Source organism: Lissotriton helveticus, chromosome 3_1 (assembly GCF_964261635.1).
Source record: "Lissotriton helveticus chromosome 3_1, aLisHel1.1, whole genome shotgun sequence".
Taxonomy (NCBI): Eukaryota; Metazoa; Chordata; class Amphibia; order Caudata; family Salamandridae; genus Lissotriton; species Lissotriton helveticus.
The window spans coordinates 1,979,745,473-1,979,764,076 of NC_136061.1; the positions used below are offsets into that span (position 1 = coordinate 1,979,745,473).

At 42.5% G+C, this 18,604-nt stretch overlaps 1 protein-coding gene across 3 annotated transcripts in view; it reads left to right on the forward strand.

The window, feature by feature from the left end:
* The window catches only part of LINS1 (lines homolog 1), a 216,291-nt gene that overhangs the window by 24,997 nt on the left and 172,690 nt on the right, over positions 1–18,604 (forward strand). The window contains exon 1 of one of the 3 annotated variants that reach the window (XM_078683109.1): positions 14,108–14,183. The exons of the other annotated variants lie outside the window; for them this stretch is intronic. The gene's annotated coding sequence lies outside the window, so the exon portion shown is untranslated. Of the gene's footprint in view, positions 1–14,107; positions 14,184–18,604 lie in introns of those variants that run through there. 3 annotated transcript variants of the gene reach the window in all.

Below are 18,604 nucleotides of genomic sequence, written 5' to 3' on the forward strand. Positions count from 1 at the left end.
AAACACCGGAGGTGGATTTTCTCGGCTGGAGAAAAAGACAGCATCTTCCTCAGTGCGTCAAAAAGGGAGGGGCGGCTTCCTTAGGCTCCTCGCATCAGCTGGGCTTCCGGGCAAGTAGATGGCCGCTCTGCTCCAAACCACCGTGTGTTTGCTTAAGGCAACGTTGGTATATTTATACCTGAAAGGTGCCAGGTTTGACGTAAGGTTGGACATAAGACGTCACTAAGAACTAACAGTTCTTTCTGGACTCCAGGAGTTCTTGTGCAAAACAAAAGCAGGGGGATTTCCCGAACTGCTGGAGGCTTGGTTTGTTTAAAGAACGCGTTGTACTTTCTCGGAGTCTAAGGGAGTAGCCTTGCCGTATTTGGACTGCATGGGCTATTACTAAATATGGATATGATTCTTATGCCTTTATAAGGATATTATTTATTATAACCATATAAGGGCATAAATCGGGAATATCGAATTAGGGTCCTAGATAGAAACACAACACCCACTCCACGAATTAACGTCCATCATTACTAAAAACTAAGCAATATTAAACATAACGATGCATGTGTGTTTTCCAACCCACCCCAAAATACATATTTCAAATGCATTTGAAATGGTATATGGCAAATACACGAAAATGAGTATTGGTACTGTACGCTTTTCAAGCAGTGTTATCATTCAGTTAAATGCATATATATATATATCAGCTGAATGAAATGCGAAAATTACACATGAAATGGCTCTGAATACAGAAAAGAGGGTCGAGACCATTCCATCACATATTTATACAAATGCTGTACATGTGCTAGAGGCTGAGGTAAAATATTGTCTCTAGAGTTCCTAAAATAGAAGCTCTGTTCTCTAAGAATAGTTCTACTTTAAGCAGAGTACTTTCTGCCAGAAAAAAGGGTAAATATTTTGGAAGTGAATAAAAAATAATTTCGCTCTCAAGGGAAAAAATAGTTCCAATTGTTTTCAGTAGCTGTGTTTATCAAAACTGAAGGCCGAATTCAGAGTTCAGGGAACGCTGTGTGCTCGTTGTTTAAAAAGTTATTCTTTTTGTTCAGGGGAGAACATCATTTCAGACAGACTTGCAAAAAATTGGTCTACAACATCAGGTGAAAGTTAGACCAAGTTCGAAAATGCTGAAATTGTGCATATGTGACAATGATTGCTATCATCCATGTCAGGATCAGCAATGCTCACAGAAGGTTGTACCTGTTTGGTGCTGCTTTCCTCTTGTACTTCACCGCCACCTACTCGTAGTGGTGAAGTCTCAACGAATGCCGTCATCAGAATAGGTAGCTGCTGGGGACAACACGATGCATGAGTCGTTACCGGACCTAGCAAGGTATCTGTATCCATTGGTACTGCTGATGGTAGCAAGACAGACGTCCAACACGCATTCTTCTCCGCATAGCATACATCGAAGCACAGGTAAGATGCAATTTTGCCAGATTGGTCTGAATGAAAGAAACCAAGTTGTACTTAGATCTCTTAGCCGGGCAAATCCGAGGACTTTAGTGATGCGGTCCCGGTAGCGTATAGCTAGGATCGTTTCTCCCATCGTTGCTGGAGTCTTGTCTGTGGCTTGGCTTACCATATCGGAGCAGAAGGATCAAAAATAAAATTCCTGCTACGAGTCCCAAAAGAAGAGGCAGGCCGCCGAATACAGAATGGACAAAATTCAGAAAAATGTCCAGAACTGTTTCAAAGGGTGTTAACAGTCCCGAAAAAATTGTCTTAAATACATGTGCGATGCCACTGGTATCAGACATGTTTAAAATTTGACCTAACATTTCTACGAAATGCACGGGGCACTTTGTTGATAATAGGGAATGTATCTCTGCTGCTTTCCTTGCAACTTGCAGATCATACGTCTCTTTGGACGAGGTTAAAGGCACATTTGTCTGTAAAAGAATGGACTTCATTCTGCTTAAAACCCCTCACCCCCATTCTGAAAAAAGCTAACATCCCTTTCCATTTATATGCAGATGACCCACAGATCTACTTGTAAACCTCCTCCTTTAACGACATTCTAATACTCAACAATATTCTCAGGGAATTCCAAGAATGGCTATCGACGAACCACCTTAAACTCAATCAGGGAAAAACCGAGATCCTCCTCATCTCCAACAAGGAAGAAAACCCGCAATCGTTGAATGGTTGAAAGCAATCGATGCCCTCAATGGGAATCTCACCCTGGCAAACTCGGTTAAATGACTTGGAATCACCCTTGACCACAAACTATACATGACCAACCACATCAAAAACTCAGCCAAGAGCGCCTTCCTCAATTTGAAGGTCCTCAACAAAATCAAACCCCAGATTACACCTACGGACCTCAAACAGGCCACCCAATCTCTGGTTTTGTCCAGACTGGACTATGGGAATGCAGTCCTCACGGGTACGGCGCTCTCCCACCTAGCGCCACTCAAAACTACCCTCAATGCAGCTGCCAGAATGGTCACCAGAATCAAAAAATGTGTCCATATATCTCCCGCACTCAGAGAATCTAAAATGGCTCCCAGTGGAAATGCGGGCCAGCTTCAGAACTGCCTGCCTTACACACAAAGCCCTGCACACAGGGAAACTGGAATACCTAGCCTCCAAACTCAAGAAAGCCGGACAGTCTAGAAGCATCAGGAGTTCCAACTCCCTCCTACTCATCCCCCTGAAAACGCGTAAACAAAAAACTGCAGCCCACTCTTTTGCAGGTAACTCTCCTAAAATCTGGAATCCATCCTGGTTGACATCGGAACTACCCCCTCCTTTCCAAAATTCAAAAGCCTCCTAAAAGCCCTTTACCTCAATCACGCCTTCCCGAATGCAATTACGTGACTCACACGCTTCCACCAGGCAGTCACCCGACATCGCGCACCCACCGGACAGTCACCCGACATTGCGCTCCCCCAACCCTTCGCCTTGGCTCATCAGCGCTAGGAGAAAATTCCAGCTTAAGACTTGCATTGTCTGTGCACTGAGATTACCTCTTGACCCCTCTACCTCAATGGCGCACCTCGGATCCCTTGACCTCTCTACTTCAACAACGCACCTCAGACGCTCAGCAGAACTGTAATCTTTGAACACATATGTATACGTCTACTTTGTGCCGCTATCCTGTATTTGTCTTGTCTCCATCCTGCTGTAAAGCGCTCCGATACCCTCGGGTCTGGCCAGCGCTATAGAAAACCTCGAAAATAAAATAAATAAAAAATACTTAACTACATTACAACAAATGCAATGCAATAGGTCTCGCATTATTAAAGTTTGAGCTATTGATGTTGCATTATTTAGCAATGCCAATAGCTCAAACTTTAATAATGCGAGACCTATTGCATTGCCAAATGCTTGTTGTTATTAGAATCAGCCTGTCTCTTGTGCAATGCCATGATATGAGTGACCAGTCTTTTTTTTAAAGCTGTGTGGTGTTGGAATATGAAGGATTTGTTTCTGACTGAGACCTTGTGGTGCTGCATTGGGGCATAGGTACTCGGTCATCATGATCCCATGTAACATTGTTTTTACTTGGTTTCCCTATAGTGTGCTGAGTTCACCCAATCTTTATTTTCCATGCCCTGGTCCGTGTTGCTTGTTCCATCTAAGGGTGAACTGATGGCCAAGATTCTTTCAGCTTCCTCAATGGAGAAAGTGAGGCCAGTGATTTCTGTCATACTCCGTTCTAAGGTTACTGTGTGTATTGATAGTGTATTGAGTGCTCTGAGACTAACCAGAAGGAATAGTTGGATAGGAACTCCCACAGCTGTGTGCTGCCTGTAATTAGAAAACAAGCATTGGCATAGCCAATAGGTCTCGCCTTTGGGACCTTATATGTGTTTCGCCATGCAACAGTTGATGATTTTGCACCAAGGATATTGTGCTGCATATTTAAACACTTATAAGGTCCCAAAGGCAAGACCTATTGGCTATGCCAATGCCTATTTATGTTTTGAATCTGGTTAAAAACAACCCCACCAGGACACAGGCGCCCAGCACTTTAATGGTGGACAGGAGGCCTCATTGTGTAGCATAAAATTACGGCCCTGTATACAGGGCTTTAATTATAAGTGCTTTATGAATAACATCTTTCTGAGCAATTACTATGAGCCAAAGTAGACTGGTTCGCATTACATGCACCTTGAAAGAATGAGTAGACTTGCTGGGGCCTAAGCCTGCTGACTTCAAACATCTCAGTGCGGATGTAGGCACACCAAACAATTCAGTAGGACAGGTTGCATGTGTCTACCCTCGCAGACACATCGAGCCTCTGGTTCTTCACACGACGCAGAGGCAGTGACGCACAATTTACCGGCCTTTAACCAACTATTAAAGAGCCAACCGATCGATCATTCTGTATTAGTCATTAAAGGAACCGCCGTTAAATTACCAATATATTTCCATTAACATCTATGCTTTCAGTGTGGGTAGGGTGGGTGTCGTGTCGCGCAGGCTGCAGTGCTGTTCTGCAAGCGCTGCAGCAGGCTGACATTATGTCAGAGCGTGCCCTGTAATTCTGCCTGGATTTCATGGGTTCATGACATGTGGCGCCATCAGTGAGAGTAAGGATGCGCTTCGTCCCTGTGACTCGCCAAGTGAAGCAGAGCAAATGTAACCCGTAGTCCAGGATGTTCCACGTCAAAGTTCTTTCTGAAATACAGAAGGTTTCCTGCTGCGGATATTAAATATAAAACCCTTGGCAGTGAATTTTAAATTAGGGAAAAGCTCTCACCAGAAATTTGTTAAAAGCAGATAAACAATTGTGCTGTTTCCCCCTCTTGTTTCTGGAACTGAAAACCAGCGTAGTCGTGAAAGTGAAAGTGACCACGCTGGGTTAAATAGTAACCTGATCCATGATGGAATGCAGCTGGCAGACAGTGGATGGTTGTCTGTGCTTTAGCGTTAGCTATGGCAGACGTACGGCTGTAGACTACTGCAAAGCTCCCCCCACTGGAAGGAGACTCCCGGTGCACAGCATTGATAAGACAATCCAGTCTTATGTTGATATTCCAGTTCAACCAAAGTTCAATCAAGAATGCTGAAGAAAGTTCCGTGGTAATTTATTCCATAAATCAAAATTTCCAAAACACGATTCATCAATGTTTCAAGAAGCCTGAAACGATATCATCCAATTATCATAACTCCCAATGCATTTCGGGCTAAATTAAAGCCCTTCCTCAGGGGATCGCTCTATGAACATAAAGGAAAACAAAATGGTATCAATGCCCTTGTCATACACTTATTGCCCCACAGCCATATCCTCAAAACGTGCTGACGAATACAACACATGATATGTGTGAAATATAAACAAACTCGCTCAATGTGCTCACAAGTTAAGGACAAGTGATAGTCAATCCGAGATAAACGAGTACACATGCAGATAGAGTGAAACACGCTACTGTGCGTGACCGTGATCATAGCTCAAAGTGCCCAAATATCACGCGCTGTTGTCTAAGCATGCAGAGCGCTTGGCGTGTACAAAGAAAGTACCCATGTCGACGATAAATTTGAAGCGCTACGGCTTGGACCTCTTGAAGGCATTAGTGAAAGTGCGCAACATTAACTACGCTGGAAAGTTAGTTCGGGTGCGCGTCAGAAATCGGCCAAGGTCACAACAGTTAACAACGTCCTCGGTAGAGGTACTTACATGATGCGGAGTCAACGGACCGGCTCTGTGTGTAAACAGCTCACAGCCTCGAAGTGCAAGGTATCATGCAAGTTAATAAACGCGTGGCATGAGAAATAGAGATAGGACTAAAAGCGGGATAATCGACGCCATCTTGGAGTGGTAAAAAACGAAACTGAACCAAAACAAACCCGAAAGTGGTGTACTGAACTTAAAACCCAAATCAAACTGAAACAAGCTCGCGCTCTAGACAGGATAATGTGGATAAAGTTCAATGACTGTGAACTATGCAACATAAATGACAAATACGTGTATCACAAAACATGTGGTGTACCAAGCATGAATAGAATCAAAAACATTTTTGGCATATACAATGTCCAATTCAGATATAACACAAGAATTCCATCCGATCATTCAATCCGTGTGGCTGCATCGTCGCCATGAAGCGGATCCAGAAGTTCTCTCTCTTAAGTTAAGTGTTTTTATTGTTATGTGTCAATTTCACTTGCTCCAATATGAGAAATTTCAACTGGGCTACAGTGTTTTTTTTCCCAACAAAATGGGCTGCAACTGACGACTTAATGTTGCCAGTCCTGATGTTACTCTTGTGTTCCAGCAGCTGTGCTCTGATTTTCCTTTCAGTGTGACCCACATAACATTTTCCACAGGGACATTTTAACATATAGATCACGTTGGCAGAATTGCATGTAGCATTCACTCGTAATTTAATGGGGTGACCCTTCATGGGGTGGTTGGTGACATTCCCTAGTATGCAATTGTTACAATTGCTACAGTTGTAGCATGGTCTTAGACCTTTGTAGGTTATTGCTTGGTTCTGCTCCCTTGGTTTTGACAGAATCTCCTTGAGATTGCGTCCCCTAGTGTACGCAAATAGGGGTGGCAATGTGAAGGCTCCCTGGAAATCAGGCTCCAAACTCAGTAAAGACCAGTGGTTAGCAATGATTTTTCTGAACTGGCTGCTCATAACAGAATATTTGGAGACCACTACCATCCGGGTGTTCTCAGTTTTGGGCCGGACCTGTAGAAGGTCTTCTCTGTTCATATTACCACAACGGATCATCGCATTCTCCAGTGTCTGTTGGGGGTACCCACGGCCTTTAAACCTGTCGACCATGTTTAACATTTCTTGTTGACCCACATCATCCAAGGATACTCTGCGTTTGACACGCATCAATTGCGAAAGAGGTAAATTTTGTTTCAACCGAGGTTGATGAAAGCTCTGATGATGTAAAATGGAATTTCGGTCAGTCGGTTTACGAAAGATTGTCGTGGTCACCCTACCGGCTTTCCGTTCTACTTTCACATCGAGAAAGTGAATGCACTCCCTGTCATAGTTCCAAGTGAACTGTACTCGGTTGTTCACAAGATTCCAAGAATTGAGAAAATCTAAGAGCTCACTTTCTGTTCCTGCCCAGAGCAAGAAAATGTCATCTATAAATCTCAAGTAGAGTTTCCCCTTGTTGAGCCAAGACGGTTGATTCAAAACATGAGTTTCTTCAAAAAATTTCATAAAAAGGTTAGCGTACGACGGAGCTGCGCAATTGCCCATGGCAGTCCCGCATAGCTGGTGAAACCATTCATCAAATGCTGTGAAATAACTGTGATATAAGGTGAATACCAATAGTTCTAAAAGAAAAACTTTTAAGTCAGCATCCAGGTCGGAGTTGACTAGTTCATGTTCCACAGCCATTATTCCAAGGTCATGAGGTATGCAAGTGTACAGAGAACAAACATCCACTGTGCACAATATCAACTCCTGGTTATCAAGTGGTTCAACAGCTTGTTGTAATTTGATGAGAAAGTCAGTGGTGTCCCTGACATGTGATCTTGTCTTCTGTACAAATGTCTGCAGATATCTGTCCAGGAACTTGCCTGTCGTTTCATGGATGCTCCCTTTAGTCGAGACTATGGGTCTCAACGGCGGTCTTGTGGGGTGCTTGTGCACCTTGGGCAGCATGTACAGTGTTGGAGGTCTGGGATTCATAGGGGTGAGATAGCGTCTCACTCGGTCATCAATAGTTCCATTGTCAAAAGCCTGACTGATCATATCAATGAGAATAGAGGCAAATTCATTAGTGGGATCCGTTGTTAGAGGAGCATAAGTGTTCAAATCCGAGGTGTGAGCACGAACCTGTTCAGTGTAATATGTGGTATCCATGATCACAAGTGCGCCTCCCTTGTCAGCAGTTTGACACACAATTGCACTGTTGTTTGCTATTTTTTGCAGAGTGTTTTTTTCGCTTTTGGTTAAATTGTCATGTTTAATCTTGGACTGAAAGGGAAGTTGTGCAATGTCTCTCTTGACTAAATTCTCGAACATGTCGATGATCTTGTGACTCACAGGAGCCATGAAAGTACTGTGTGGCCGTAGTCCACACAACATGTCTTCCCCATGCGTGGGTCTGGTTATCACATTGTCAAAATAGTGTCTCAGGCGGATGTTGCGAAGCAGCTTGAAGGTGCTCACCTCCAATTCCAGCGTGTTGGTGTTAGTTGTCGGCACAAAAGATTGTCCTTCCTGTAGAACCCGTATTTCCTCCTCATCCAGTCTGGTGGAAGAAATATTGATTGCCAAGTTGTCATGCTTCGTCATTTCCGACGATTGCTCCTGGTGCCTTTGGCCTTTTCTTTTTCTACCTCTGCGGGTCTTGCCCCGCCTGGGTCGGTGGATTGGTTCAGGCCCTGCTCTAAAAAAGACATGTTGCGTGGACTACGGCCACACAGTACTTTCATGGCTCCTGTGAGTCACAAGATCCTCGACATGTTCGAGAATTTAGTCAAGAGAGACATTGCACAACTTCCCTTTCAGTCCAAGATTAAACATGACAATTTAACCAAAAGCGAAAAAAACACGCTGCAAAAAATAGCAAACAACAGTGCAATTGTGTGTCAAACTGCTGACAAGGGAGGCACACTTGTGATCATGGATACCACATATTACACTGAACAGGTTCGTGCTCACACCTCGGATTTGAACACTTATGCTCCTCTAACAACGGATCCAACTAATGAGTTTGCCTCCATTCTCATTGATATGATCAGTCAGGCTTTTGACAATGGAACTATTGATGACCGAGTGAGACGCTATTTCACCCCTATGAATCCCAGACCTCCAACACTGTACATGCTGCCCAAGGTGCACAAGCACCCCACAAGACCGCCGTTGAGACCCATAGTCTCGACTAAAGGGAGCATCCATGAAACGACAGGCAAGTTCCTGGACAGATATCTGCAGACATTTGTACAGAAGACAAGATCACATGTCAGGGACACCACTGACTTTCTCATCAAATTACAACAAGCTGTTGAACCACTTGATAACCAGGAGTTGATATTGTGCACAGTGGATGTTTGTTCTCTGTACACTTGCATACCTCATGACCTTGGAATAATGGCTGTGGAACATGAACTAGTCAACTCCGACCTGGATGCTGACTTAAAAGTTTTTCTTTTAGAACTATTGGTATTCACCTTATATCACAGTTATTTCACAGCATTTGATAAATGGTTTCACCAGCTATTGCGGGACTGCCATGGGCAATTGCGCAGCTCCGTCGTACGCTAACCTTTTTATGAAATTTTTTGAAGAAACTCACATTTTGAATCAACCGTCTTGGCTCAACAAGGGGAAACTCTACTTGAGATTTATAGATGACATTTTCTTGCTCTGGGCAGGAACAGAAAGTGAGCTCTTAAAATTTCTCAATTCTTGGAATCTTGTGAACAACCGAGTACAGTTCACTTGGAACTATGACAGGGAGTGCATTCACTTTCTCGATGTGAAAGTAGAACGGAAAGCCGGTAGGGTGACCACGACAATCTTTCGTAAACCGACTGACCGAAATTCCATTTTACATCATCAGAGCTTTCATCAACCTCGGTTGAAACAAAATTTACCTCTTTCGCAATTGATGCGTGTCAAACGCATAGTATCCTTGGATGATGTGTGTCAACAAGAAATGTTAAACATGGTTGACAGGTTTAAAGGCCGTGGGTACCCCCAACAGACACTGGAAAATGCGATGATCCGTTGTGGTAATATGAACAGAGAAGACCTTCTACAGGTCCGGCCCAAAACTGAGAACACCCGGATGGTAGTGGTCTCCAAATATTCTGTTATGAGCAGCCAGTTCAGAAAAATCATTGCTAACCACTGGTCTTTACTGAGTTTGGAGCCTGATTTCCAGGGAGCCTTCACATTGCCACCCCTATTTGCGTACACTAGGGGACGCAATCTTAAGGAGATTCTGTCAAAACCAAGGGAGCAGAACCAAGCGATAACCTACAAAGGTCTAAGACCATGCTACAACTGTAGCAATTGTAACAATTGCATACTAGGTAATGTCACCAACCACCCCATGAAGGGTCACCCCATTAAATTACGAGTGAATGCTACATGCAATTCTGCCAACGTGATCTACATGTTAAAATGTCCCTGTGGAAAATGTTATGTGGGTCACACTGAAAGGAAAATCAGAGCACGGCTGCTGGAACACAAGAGTAACATCAGGACAGGCAACATTAAGTCGTCAGTTGCAGCCCATTTTGTTGAAAAAAACCACACTGTAGCCCAGTTGAAATTTCTCATATTGGAGCAAGTGAAATTGACACATAACAATAAAAACAGTTTACTTAAGAGAGAGAACTTCTGGATCCGCTTCATGGCGACGATGCAGCCACACGGATTGAATGATCGGATGGAATTCTTGTGTTATATCTGAATTGGACATTGTATATGCCAAAAATGTTTTTGATTCTATTCATGCTTGGTACACCACATGTTTTGTGATACACGTATTTGTCATTTATGTTGCATAGTTCACAGTCATTGAACTTTATTCACATTATCCTGTCTAGAGCGCGAGCTTGTTTCAGTTTGATTTGGGTTTTAAGTTCAGTACACCACTTTCGGGTTTGTTTTGGTTCAGTTTCGTTTTTTACCACTCCAAGATGGCGTCGATTATCCCGCTTTTAGTCCTATCTCTATTTCTCATGCCACGCGTTTATTAACTTGCATGCTACCTTGCACTTCGAGGCTGTGAGCTGTTTACACACAGAGCCGGTCCGTTGACTCCGCATCATGTAAGTACCTCTACCGAGGACGTTGTTAACTGTTGTGACCTTGGCCGATTTCTGACGCGCACCCGAACTAACTTTCCAGCGTAGTTAATGTTGCGCACTTTCACTAATGCCTTCACGAGGTCCAAGCCGTAGCGCTTCAAATTTATCGTCGACAGGGGTACTTTCTTTGTACACGCCAAGCGCTCTGCATGCTTAGACAACAGCGCATGATATTTGGGCACTTTGGGCTATGATCACGGTCACGCACAGTAGCGTGTTTCACTCTATCTGCATGTGTACTCGTTTATCTCGGATTGACTATCACTTGTCCTTAACTTGTGAGCACATTGAGCGAGTTTGTTTATATTTCACACATATCATGTGTTGTATTCGTCAGCACGTTTTGAGGATATGGCTGTGGGGCAATAAGTGTATGACAAGGGCATTGATACCATTTTGTTTTCCTTTATGTTCATAGAGCGATCCCCTGAGGAAGGGCTTTAATTTAGCCCGAAATGCATTGGGAGTTATGATAATTGGATGATATCGTTTCAGGCTTCTTGAAACATTGATGAATCGTGTTTTGGAAATTTTGATTTATGGAATAAATTACCAAGGAACTTTCTTCAGCATTCTTGATTGAACTTTGGTTGAACTGGAATATCAACGCAAGACTGGATTGTCTTTTCAATGCTGTGCACCGGGAGTCTCCTTCCAGTGGGGGGAGCTTTGCAGTAGTCTACTAACGTTTACGCTGACAGGCCAGGCAGCGTCGTTCCTGGCAGCACGCTACAGACACAAAATTTGTTTTATTTTGGATTCACTGAGCTGTGCAAGTCTGTTCTCATTTTGTTAGACGTACGGCTGTGCAAAATATTGTTCGCATCAACCTGCTTGTGAATGGTTAGCACCTATTCAATTTAGGGCACATCCATCACATTGCTGTAGATTGTTATATTTACGAATTGCAAACCACAACTGATCGCAATGAAGTAAAGCAAACCCAAGATGCTTATATATGCTGGTGCAGATGTACAACATAGTGAGTTATTGTAACTTAACTTATATATGCTACCCATGCCCGATGTAGAAATTGATGTATGTTAATAACTGCATATAACTTTTGAAAACCAATAATGTTTTTTAAAAATGTAATTCAAACTACCAATAAACAAACGTCCCAATAACTAATCCGCATTAAAGTGTCATTCATCCTAATCTAACCATGTTCAAGTACTCAAACAAGCTTTTTAACTTTGTTTTAGTTTACATTTACCACGTAATGCTGGCAACATATCACATTTGTCCCAAGCGAAGATCTAAATGGTAATCGGTATGCCAATATTAGGTATTTCACCAGTGTAAAAAGCACAGGGTAGACAGTCCCAACAGAAGAGCCAAATTATTAAAGTTCTTAGTCAGCTAGTCTCCACCAAATTTTACTGCAAGCCTAACATCATTCATGCTTGTAATAAAGCACAGCACTATACAGTCAGCCCATCTTACTAAATACACTGTTTGGTCCAAATCAAATAAAACACAGAGAATAATGTCTTACAAACTACTATGCATTTGGTAAAATTTACACAGTAAAGATTTATAAATACACAAAGAGTAAAAGTGTCATTCGCATGGTCTACAATTATTTGATAATGCTTTTTAGACAGAACTACAAAACTGTGTTAAAACAGAGAAAGGTTGCCCTTTAAGCTGAAATGTGGGCCGATTTGAGGGAGACTGGGGAGAGAAGGGACCTGACAGAATTCTGGAGGATAATTAATAGGCCACACTTCCAGGACACCAGTGCCCCGGTGATCGGAACCAATATATTCCCGGAACAATGGGTGATACACTTTAAGGGACTTTACAATCAAACCCATGATACGGACCTAGAAGGGGGCTGGGATGGAACACGGAGTTCGGAAGTAGAATTTTCCCTCACAGAAATAACTAAGGCAATTCAAGGTCTCACTCAAAATAAAGCCCCAGGTCCTGACAGCACCCCGCCAGATTTATATCTGAGCAATGTGGCCCTATGGGCCCCAATCTTGACGAGGGTCCTAAATGCAGCTGTTAAAACTGGGCTGCCCCGCTCCTGGTCTACAGCTACAATTGTCCCTATATTTAAGAAGGGATGCAGGGACAATCCCCAATGCTACAGACTGATATCGTTGATGGATGTCTCTGCCAAAATCCTGGGCCGGGTAGTATTGGACCGACTTATGGATTGGACAGAAGAGCACCACACTATAGCAGACACCCAGTATGGCTTTAGATCAGAAAAATCAACTAGCGACCAGTGTCTTAATCTTTACTTGCTGGTCGCCAAATACACAAAAGCCAGTAGTGAAACTATTTATCTGTGGTTTATGGACCTGGCCGCGGCATTTGATAATGTAAACAGGAACAAGTTATGGGCTATGATGAGCAACCTGGGAATTGACCCTGGACTGATTAACATTCTTGGAGAACTACACTGGAACACCACTGCCAGGGTCCGCTATAGCTCGGAGGGGTGGAGTACTGAACCCTTTCCGTGCACTAGCGGAGTGAGGCAAGGTTGCATTCTTGCTCTCTTCTTGTTCTCACTTTATATTAACAACCTTGAGAGAACTCTGATTGCCCTGAACACAGACTGTCCAAAAGCCGGAACGTGTCATATTCCGGTACTTTTGTACGCGGATGACGCGGTCCTGCTTACTCGCACCCCGTGGAGCTTGCAGTGTTTGATCGACGGATTTGTAAAATTCATGGACAGTTTAGACCGTTCTGTGAACTTAAGCAAGTCCTTTGTGATGTTGGCAGGTAAAAAGCCTTGCAGGAACTTTGCATACAAAATAGGGTCCCACACTTTAGAAACGGTGAAGACTTTCTCCTATTTGGGACTCCTATTTGATGGGGCACTAAAATTTAAAACCCTGATAGAGGAACGATGTTCAAAATTGGTTTCCTCAAATGGTGCTATACTAAATCTTGCCCGAAGGCTGGGCCGCTGGTCCCCAGAACAGGTGATGAACCTATACGGCTCTATAAGCACTGCAAAAGCCCTGTATGGAGCAGATGTTTGGGGCTTTGGGGATGCAAAACAACTGCAGCTGGAGAAAGACCAATTTCTCCGCAGGATTTAAAAAATCCCGCCGAGTACCCCAGCTGCAATTGTGCACAGCGAACTGGGAAGCCCTTACATCGTAGATCAGGTAAAATTGAGCCCCATTTTAGCATGGCTCAGTATTTGGGTAAATCCCGAGGCAGAATTAAGTAGAGTAATTGTAGCAGACTGCTTACAAAGGGACAAGGGGTTGCAAATCCCGTGGCTAAATTATGTTAAGGTTTGCTAGAGGATATAGACCGGAAGGATCTTTTTACCAACCCGAACCTAATTTCTACCTCTTGTAAATTACAGATAAAAGAACTGCTGCTAGCAAAGTTTGCATTTCGCAGAACAGGTCCTGAATTGTTGAAGAGATCAGTAACTGCTCATTGTCTTGTGAGTAATAGTGAGGGTATAGAACCCTATCTATTTTTGATGTATAACTCGCAGGACAGGTTTTTAATGTGTCGTTTTAGGCTCAATATGTTTCCAAATATATTGTCTTATCCATCTGGTTTTACTCAAACAATTGAGCAGAAGGTTGCCTGCGGGTGCGACAATAGGTCTCCGCAGAACACCCTTCATTTTGTACTTCTATGTCCTTTTTTATCAGATGCCTCGACGAAAATCTTTGGTGGCTATTTTGAAAGAGGCAAAGTTTCGTCATGCCAAAACTGCCTTGCTCTTCTTACAAAGAGCAAACGATATACGAACATTATGTTCTATTATGAATTTTTTTTAAGTGGCAGTAAGATTAAGAATTACAAGAGGTTAATGTTAAGGAATGATTGTATACCATACTTTGTTTTATAATTGTGCACCTTTGTTTTTAGATAAAGTTCAGATATGCTATTTAATTATTTTTTTAACTGTATATATGTATTTTTATGATGGTTTTTAATCATCGAAATAAAGATTTACTGAACTGAACTAATGCTGGAAGTAGTAAACTACGTTCTCCACAAATACCAGGCCGTGATTATCCACAACAGTGGGTAATATTAGAAGGATGCAAACGTTTATTTGCGGAAAGTTTAAGCAAAATTGATCAGAATGACACACCTGCAGACAACTCAAAACTCATGGCCGGAACAAGTGGATTATAGTGTTGAACCTGTCCATAACTTTGAGCACAAAGAGATTAGTGATGACCTCGTGGTTGAAACTTAACAGTTTTGAAATATGTCCACACCAAGTGCAAATTCGACCTGTGTAATCTGTGTTGGCAAAGGGTGGCAGAAATTAATAAAAAAAAAGGAAGGAACGCATTTCAAAATTCAAAATATAAACACTACTTTATCTTGGGTATGGCTAGAAGTGATGTACATTAAGAAGGCAATTGTAGGTGGACTGCAGGATCCACAGTCATAAATAGTTTTGAGGGGAAAACTGTTAACTGTAAAACCAGATAACCCAGCTCAAAATTATATGGTAATGTTTTTAACCTTTGGCTACAAAATGCTTCTTAAATTTGAAAAGATGATGTAGCCGGAGCCAACTGAAAATATATAAGCGGTAATATGGAAAGAAAATGTGTAAAAAATAGAAACAGGAACTCTTTTGCTAACCACTGCAACTTGAAGAATTCTTACAATAAGGGGTGATAAAGGGCAAATATGAATGTCGCCATTCTACATAAAAAAAACTAAAACCTGATGGCTTTGCGCACTGAACGACACGTGCTCCTAATACACTTGGAAATCATGTCTGGGGAGCCAAGAGTACAACAAGAAGCCGCCTTTTATTACACGGACGTCTTATGGTGTGTGACGCTGTCGTCACCCAGAAGCTGGAAGGGGCTGATCAAAAAACAAACTGGAGCGACCTGCAAATAAGAGAAGGCTGCCTTTAAGACTGTGCTCTTGTGAAGTACCACCAAAGGATCTTTTGCCAAGCATCCCGTCACTGCCTGAGGAGATCAACAAGCGTCACAGACATGTCAAACATGGAAATTATCCTCCACTGAGCCGGGTTCAAAGGTGGTAGAGCTGTAAAGGGTGTGCTGCGAGGACGAATGACTGGAGATGTGCAGGCTGGCGAAAAGGGACAGAGAGGTTAGAATGAGTTGGGGATAGTCTTGATTACGTACAGGGGTAATAGGGCACCGGTGTAAGAGGTGTAGCAATGGGTTAAGGTCGGAAGACTGGGGACAGCGTGGTGTTGTATGTATGATGGTTCTTAGAGAAAAAAGTAACATTTTATGTGAAGTATGTGAGTTTTTTGTTCAATGGACATGTTCCTTTTTTCTTAGTAATATTTTTTGGGTATCTGCGGTAGCTATCGTCACGGTCTCGTTATAGCTAAGATATAGTGAATTTTAGGAAAATGATTATGAATGATTTATGTTTATTAGTGTCACAAAAAAACAAATAATCCGGGGGTCTCTTGAAACCAAAGCCCTTTCTGAGGAGGAACCTCTAAACATGTATGACAACAGGAGTACTACAGCAAACAATTACTGAAAAAGACCCGTACGAGCAATCGGATTCACATCATTCACTGAGGTGATCAGTATCATCATCTGGGTATCCTTCCTACCATCCACTGTACCTCTTGATCATAGAGGGATTTCCAGTGGATAAACTTTTATGGGTCATGTAGGAGGAACAAAGAACCAAAAAAGAGCAGAGCTCCCAATACACATAGATGTGATCATAAATAATGTGTGGGAATGATGGGTGCAGTGCAAAAAAAGTGAAAGTGAAAGATAATAAAACATTTGCAAGGGAAAAAAACTTTTATTGTAATCCTTAATTAAAAACAGTGAAAAACGCAGTTGTTAGACTCATGATGCCTGACTGAGGCTAATTACGTGTATGTTCTTGTCTGTGTGTAGTCCAAGTTGTCGTATGTGTCCTAGATGTATATTTCTCACAATAGTCCTCACATTTTGTTCACTTCTGACACGCAAGAACTATTTCACCATCTACTCAACATGGTGCACTATGTACAAAACACAAAGCTGTAATAATGCCTAAGGGCTGTGTATTTTATGAATTCTCCCTCTTCTCATATCCTCGTAGATAGCTAAGAAACAGACCGGCTAGGTGCTGTATATATTTATATTTACGAATTTTCATCTAGCTCTACATTCATTTGAGAACAAGGTATCTCTACGACTGAAGCAGTGGTCCCAGGGACTTACCACCTTAGGTCCTGATGAAAAGCCTTGAAACTAGTTGACTGGAGAAACTTAGGGACAGCACCCCAGAAGTCTCTCACCATCTCCATTTTGTTTAATCATATCGACTGGAGGTACCATAAATAATACTTTTATCCATTAGCCAGATAAATTTTACCTCTTTTTTAACACTTAAGAAACCCGCACTCCTACACATACTTGCATTCTGGATAGGCACAGATACTACCAGTGCTCCCACGTAACGGTCGGTCGCAGCACGCCCCTTTCCGCAGCGGGTCAGGAAGAACTCTATGATGAAGCATGCCACCAAAGGTTAACCCTTGTGGGTGATGGTTATTTAAAGAAAAAACGTTTTCTTTTCCAATACAAGGTTGACAATATGTATATCCGAAAAAAGAGTTACTCCTTTTGGTTGCTAGAACCTACATTTGGAGGATGAGTTCTCTTTGTTTTCCGTCTACCTCCCCCTTTTTGGTGCTTACAAAAAAAAGAAACATTGACACAAAGCCAATAGGTCACGCCATTGGGAGCTATTGGTTTTGCTGTACAGCATTGACAAGATACAGTGCAGCTTGGCCAAAAGATTTGACAAAAAAAGTGTGATGCCGTTGGTATGTCAATTTGCTGGTGTGTAATTTGATAATGATGTGTGTGCACATGCATATTCACGCCTACAAAATGACGTGGGCACCAATATTCTTTATTTACTTTATATACTAAAATGAGATGGATCAATTAAAAAAAAAGTAAAGAGAAGTAGTTCACACGTGCTTTTTATAAGGGGAAGGCACCAGCAGCAGTTAGCTGCCTGGTCCTTCCTAAACCAGCTTCCTCACCCACGTTAAATAAAATACAGTGGACGTGGGAGGCAGCAGCACATTTCAGGGTTAGAGGTATCTCGCATCACTTATTGTGAGGCAATACAAGATTTATAGGGCATGTCAAGCAAACACATTCAGCACATGCTGTTTGTCAATAATATGGGGCAACAGTCGTAGGAACATCCCCTTGTTCATAGAAAAGGTACACATTAGGCAGAAACAAAACAAGCTTGCCTCCTTTAGAGGATACGCACAAGTAGGACAGCAGCAGAGCAATCTTTCCCCAACGATGAAGCAGCTATGCAAGCTTTCCCTCCTCTCAGAGCAGGTGTAACATGGAGGAGCAAAGCAAGCTTCTGTCTTTTACAGAAGACAGTTAAATTCGACCACCGCATTCCTCATAGTATAGATACAAGTAGACTAGTGCAAGCTTTCATTGCTCACAGAACATGCACACATAAGGCATTAGCGAGGTGTAGGTAACAAACATATCTCTGACTGTTGTGAGTCAATATGCAAATTTTGACACCATACTTGCTTGGAAAGTTGAAAGTTCTTCTGCTATCACTTTGTGACTCTTTGGCTTTCCGTGTATTGAGACGTAGATTTGATCTGCTAGTTTATTATACATTTTTTGGGGGGGGGTCAGCCTAGCCACAACCTTGGTAACTGCTCTAGGTAGGCTCATAGGTGTCAACCTCCTTAAAAAGATTTGAATGCCTACACCGCAGGCACTGGGCCATCCTAGTCTCAATGCTAATTCTGTTAAAAATCTTGGTGTACACTCACTGCTTCTGTCCATGTTATTGTTCGGCGAGAAAGCAAAAAACACACAAATGATGGACGGAATGCGG